Raw genomic sequence first — 7,082 nt, 5'->3', positions numbered from 1 at the left:
AACTTTTCCAAATGTAGAAATTATTATTTTTTTTTTGACTCTTCCTATTTCCAATTCATCGGGAAAAAGATCTTTCTCTGTCTTAAAAAGTCTGAAAAACTACCTAAGAAGTACAATGTCAGAAGAAAGGTTAAACAGTATGGCGCTATTGTACAGTATATGGAACAAGAAATATTAAACAGCTTCGATACTTCGAAAATAACCGATGAATTTTCTAGAGAAAAATTGAGGAAAAAATTTATTTAACTTTTTACTCCAACTTAAATATATTTCTTTCTATTTTTTTAAAAATATTTTATTATTTTGTTGTAATTTTTTAATATTTTTTATGTATTTTATGCCTCATGTTATCATAATGAAAAAATTATTAAAAAACAATATTTTCAAATAATATTAACTCACATATTATGTGTGTTTAATGTTTTTTTGTTATAGTGACGTCCTAGTTCTCTTCTAACATATACAAATATAAACATTCTTTAGGATCCCTCAGCCGGTTTAATCCTCAACTGTAAATGGCACCAAGAATAGGCTACTCTTGTAGCATATGCTGTTCTCCTGAATGCACAGGAGGATGTTCCTAATTCCAAAATGATCACTTCGATGACAGTTTCGAACAGAATTTCTAAATTATCCAATATTGCTAAAGACAAGGAGAATTTAAGTGAGATCTTTCTTGCGAGAAGTAAGAAACTATTACGTTTACTAGCAAGCAAGTTCAAAGAGTGTCACCTGGCTGGACAGGATTAGCGTTTAAGGAAAATGATTTAAAATAATTTGAAGATTAAAAGATTAGATCGATAAAATTTGAAAAATGAAGTAATGCAACAGTGTACTGTCATACGTCATCAGCGTTTTGTTTATGACAGGACACTCATGTACAAAGAGTGACAGATGTTCATTTTTGTATAGGAAGATGAAAGGTTCAGCGTCATTGAACACGGAATACTAGAAGATTTCGGCGTTGGCTGAAAAATCTGTAAAAAAAAAAGGAAAACATCCATCATGCTACCTAGTGAACTCAAGAGTGGAGATGTAACATAACATCAGACGGCAGTTGCGCAATTAGGTATCTTTGCAAAACTAGAAACCTATTAAATGCCTTGGAAAACTCAAGAGCGACCACTTGAGTTTCTGCAAATCTTTCCATGTCTTATATTTAAGGGTGGCCGGAGATAGCTAGACGATACCCTTCCGATTGGATTGAGAGTGACGGATTTACTTTAGAAGATTGATGCCACACCTCTTTGTATTAATGCTAACCGTTGATAATATTCTACTTACTGCTCGAGAGATTCATCTGACCGACTGACTGCCAGACAGAATGATATCCGTTTCTGGACTGGATATATTTTTGCTTTCATGCTGTAAGAGTGATGCCAGATGAGCATAATAGTTTATAAAATCTGACAAATAACTTTTGATCGTCATTAGTAGGAATCCAACAGAACCAGAAAATTTATTGGAATGTTTTCAGCATTCTTCTGAGGTCTCTTTCGGTGAAATACTAGAGACAGCATGCAGTGAACGGATGTGGAGAAACAGGATGTGAATAAGGTACGCAAGAGTTGGAGGTTTCTAAAAATGATACCAGAAGTATACATAACATACACTGGTCGGAAAGAAGTCAACGGACACCATAGTGTGAGGAACAAACAGCCACGGAGCTTACCTTAATAAGATGAAGGACCTTCTTTCGCTGCAATGATGGCAGCAATCCTATGGGACATACTTTTCACAAGCATACGATAGCAATGAATGGGAATTTTGGACCATTCTTCCTGTAGGCGTACAATGAAGTCCTGGATTGTTGCGGATCAGATATCTCTTGACCTCACCCGACACTCCAGCTCATCCCACAGATGTTCAATAGGATTGAGATCAGGGCTCTGTGGGACCAGTTGTGGTGACGTTCATTTCCACAAACCATGCAGTTAGTTACAGCAGCAGCCTTATGACACGGTGCATTGTCTTGCTGGAAGAGACAATGGTTAATTCCGTAGAAACGCCACACGAAGTAGGAAGCATCGCATTGTCCAAAATGTTCATATACCTTTCGGAGTTCAGTGTTCGTGGCACCACCGACAGAAGTTAAACCAGAAACGAGACTAAACTAGGAAAAACAGGACCATACCACCACACCGCCACCTCAGAATTTGATAGTTGTGTTTACGCACTCTGGTTAGAGACGTTCACCAAGCATCTGCCATCTGATTCCTTTACGAGAACTGCGTGGTGAAATAATTCTTATCTGTGCGTAGGCGTCTCAAGCAGTATACGTTTGCTCTCTTCCGAAACTTCGGGATTTTGATGGTTCATTTTTTTGGTGTTGTTTATTTTATCTCGTTCTAACCATTTATCGAACTGCACAAATAAAACGCTACATTCTTATAATATTAATAGCAATGCTATAAGATAAATAACGAATTTTATTATAACGTATGACTTGAATTTTAATATAAATGATGAAGAGATGTACGAATATTAACCGGAGAACTAGTTTAAACTTGTTGACTCGAATGATGCTGAACCTCCATTTCGGAACTTTAAGAGAAAGGAATTGATTTAGCGGTTGTAGGAATGGTGGTGGCTAAAGAGAGCAGTATAAAGTAAGAAAATAGATTCCGAGGAGTAAAGAAAATGTAAGAAAAGGGGGCTGGCGTGAAAGAGAAGCGTTCTTTTGCATTATGACAGCATAACAGGATCAAAATGAGTAAGCGGTATGCCACGAGTGATTCTAAAGCTGTATCACGAATGTAGTAAAATAAGAGTTGATTTAAGAAGGCCAATTTACTTGTCCTAAAATATAATAGCGAGCTTGCTATTGTCTTACTATCACGGACTTAATTGCGTATAACAGACCATTGATCTGAATGTCGGCTTAAATAGCGTCGGCTCTCATCACCAACTTTTGTTAAGATAGATTAGTTAATCCTTTCAAGATAGTCAGTTTTAAAATCACAGGTGATGTTTATGGGATGAAAATATCCCAATTGAAAAAAATAAAAAAATAAATAAAAAATAAAAAAACTTATTTTCCCCACTTAGACCAGAAAAGGATCCAATGAAGTTCTTCCGTACAGAATAACTTATTAGGTCCATTTGAACTTCATTCCTTCATTTGAGTCTGAGTCTCCTTTCAAGAGGAAATGACGTAAGGCAACCACTCGTCGATGAATATGTGAAATCCTTCGATTAGAACAGTGTTTATCAACGTTTTTTGGATCATACCTCCACCTCAACGTCTCAAAGATTTTGATGCCCCCCCCCAGCATAATAGTCAGCCAAGTTATGAAAAAGTATAATATAAATATGTATAAATAATTTTCTAATTGCCCCAAAAATATTCAAATCCCCCCCCCCTTGTGGGACGTAGGCCACACTTTGAGAAGCACTGGGTAAGAACGAGCGTAAGAACGTTTAAATAAATGTTAGAATGAATGGTAGAATAGCGTGGGGTGAGAGTTTTTTTTATCCCTTTGAAATCATTTGTGTTTCTTTTTAATTTATGTACTTTTTCTTGAAGAAATAAGTCATAGTCATCGTAGTATTCGACGGCTTCGAAGACGAGAATTGTTTTCATTGAAAGAATGCTGTTTAAAAGTAGTGCTATTAATAGACTTAATTATTTTGGAGTCGATTTCTTTCACAATTAACAAAATCTAGCTTATAAAATCTTAAACTATAAAATTTGTTTTCAATTATATAATAGCTGCTTACTTGGTTCGAGAGTAACGCCATGACACATCACTTTGTTGTCGTATACAAGATTCTTCATCAGCCAAAAGTATTTTTGTTTGTTAGTGAAAAATCCGCATTTCCTTGTGTAAAACGTAAGGCAAAGTTCCGCCATTTTCCCCCTCCTAAAATCCAAAACAAATCGTGAAATTATTGGTGTGTAAAATTACTTTATGACACAGTAAATGTTCAAATTGATGAAGAAAAACCTTGAGAAATATCGAGAGTGGATGATTAGAGAAGCATGAGATAAGAAAAAGGGTGACAAAAAATAATTTAGAAATAGAAGAAATAAAATGATTATTAATGTGTCTTTTAACTGAGAATGGAAAAAGAGTGAAGTATTCAATATATGCTGTAGAAATACTCAGATAGCCTTCGTCCATAAAATGATGATGGGGAAAAGATAGGGTAGATATATCCAAGAAGAAAGGGTAGATAAGTTATCGAAGTTATACAGTAATGTTCATAGTTTAAATAAAATCTGCTAACACTTTTTACACATTTCCCAAAGGGAGTAGGCGAAGCCATTTAGCGCAACTAAATTTTGAGCTCCGAATTGCAAATATTAAATAACGGAAAGATTACGTCAATACATATTTTTAAACATTTGCAGCTTAATTTTTTTTAAGTTTAAAATATTTTATATACTAATCATTAAAATAGCTTGTAGAAGACATTTATCTAACTTATTACAACTAAAAAAGGTATTGAACGCATAAAATGAAGTGTAATAAAACTCACAGGCATCCTTCTCTACGGACTTCAGGCGGCACCATAATATTGGGTACTTGTAAGGTCACCACCGCTTCAGCCAAATGCAAACATTTCTTCATATAATAAGGAATGCAGCGATGATTTCGAAATGGCCATATTCCAAGACCTAATTGAAGTTGTCGAAGAAAACTTAATATGATCAAAAGCTGATATACTGTTAAATGTAAAGAAATCTATTTGCTTATAGCACACCACAATGCAATTGACAATAAGTTAAAGTGATAATAAGTTTGTTAATGCTCAATTGAATATCGCATTACAACTGTCAGGAAATTGAAATAAAGGCACAAGTTTGATTCAAAGACTAGGGGTCATCGGAATAGATACTCTCTTCAAGAAAGACAAATTAATTTGCAAGTTCGAAGTTAAACTGTGGATGGCTCTCTCGTATACGGAGCAGCTTCAGGACACAGTGATGGAATCGTAGATTGCAATAGAAAAGAAAACATATATTCTCTCTGCCACCATCTGAAGATATTCGGTGATAAATGGCTATTCCAGTGGGCTGAGCAGTTTGAACAGCGCTAGGATCTCTGTGGCACACAATAGAAGCAGCTCAGATGTAACCTGAATGCCCACAGAATACCCACCAACAGGAAAGCAGTTGGTGAGTATTTAGTGAACAAAAATATTAAAAGTAAATGGATGGCGAAAGCACGAAAACTCAACAAGATTACAAATAGCTTGATTAACAAGTAAATCCAGTCCCCATCTACATAAACGACCACTTGACAACTTAATCAGCAACTTCTTTATCAAGCAAAGCAAAATAAAATAGAGCAAGTTGTGTCGTTAAGTATGTGTGGATTAGAGACGGTAAATTGTTCATGAGAAAGGACTAGACCACAGAAGTGAAACACCTAACGACTTCAACAACACAGTCAAAGAAGCAGTAAAACTGTGTGTTACCTGATTATGACAACTGAAACAAGTCTGATCCAATGGACATATGAGAGCACGTGAATATCCTAGATTTGATACGACTGTCAACTGTAAAAATTCCCACCGACGAAAGCTTATTTGCAAATCTATAGAACAGTTGGCATCGTGGGTAGGATAAGGAATTTTTTTTCCGTTTTATCACTTTTGTCTTTTTTTTTTTTTTTACATAGCCGATTCAGGTCTCCAATAAGCGGAGTGGTGATCTGGTGTGAAATTCATCTCCCATAAAAAGACCTGCACAAGCATGGATGCTTGTGCAGGTGACAATCAAACCCACAGTCTGCTGGCTGGAGAGCAAATACACTAGCCACTCAGGCAACCAGACAAACTGTATAATCTCTGTAAAACGTTTTTGGTGCTACTTCAAATTATTTAAGAATGTAAACTCATATCATCTAAATAATAGGTTGATAGGTTCCATTTTGATAATTTTATTTTGCCCTTCTCGGAGATCGAACGCTATATATAGATATACTAGTGTCAAGTGAAATATGGATCAAACAACTTCATATTGATAGATATTCTCTCATTAATTATAATACATTTTAGGAGTATCGATATTTTAATCGTTCAAGCGGATTAATTCAAAATATGCTTGCAAAAATACTTTTTTTTATTCATAAACTGGAATCAAATATCCACAGGGCTGAAACTATGATGATTGATGGTAAAGTAATGAATATATTCATATTTATTATAGACCGTACACACTTTGGTTCACTTGATACATTCTTCTTCTTCTTCTTCTTCTTCTTCTTCTTCTTCTTATTATTATTATTATTATTATTGCGTGACACCTTCAAGGAGTCCAAAAACTCATCGAGGAAGGGAACTCCACTATACACACCTCTCCATTTACACTATTACTTAATTCTCCACGACTACTACTACTATCAACGCCATCTACTGCCTGTCATCACAACCAACAGCAAGAGTATTTTTGTCAGTAAACTGCGTGTGTTCCACAGCCGATTTGCCTATGCACGGGATGATAAACCCGAATTTCGGGGAGAAAAACCTTGACACGTCCTTATGTGATCGGCTTCAAGTGAAAAAAAACCCACAGAAAGATTCCTCTCGAGAATCGAATCCAGGTCTTTTCCAATCGAAGGGCTCATTGTTCCGTTGTTCTTCCAATTGCGCTAAGAATGCTAGCACAATTTATTTCTAGCAGAATTAAATAATGCACTAAAGACCATAAAACATGATAATGTAATAATAGTGAGCGATATAAATTTGGATTTATACCTAAGAAGAATATTAAAATACTGTATATTATCTTCTCGTAAGTTTCTAGTTTCTTCATACATAGATGACATCACGAGTGAAGCGAGCCATTCAGCAAGTAGTATTGATCTCATATTCATAAGAAACAAAATGGCCTATGAGGTATTCCTCTGAAATCCATTTTAGCAAAATAACAAATCACCACTCTGTGCTATTGAATCTGTCTTGACCTGATTGAGATAGTCATGAAAAATTCGAAACTGGTATTAACTATAATGCATTTGAGAATTACATAAAAAATTAGCAACTACCACACTATGATCTATTTGATGTAAAACAATTTTTATGAGGAAGTTATCAAAATGATTAAATATGGCACTATCACCAAAAAATGATTG

This window comes from Typopeltis vanoorti, chromosome 5 (assembly GCF_054136105.1).
Source record: "Typopeltis vanoorti isolate ZY-2024b chromosome 5, IOZ_Tvanoo_1.0, whole genome shotgun sequence".
Lineage (NCBI taxonomy): Eukaryota > Metazoa > Arthropoda > Arachnida > Uropygi > Thelyphonidae > Typopeltis > Typopeltis vanoorti.
Note: the sequence above shows the minus strand (reverse complement) of the source record.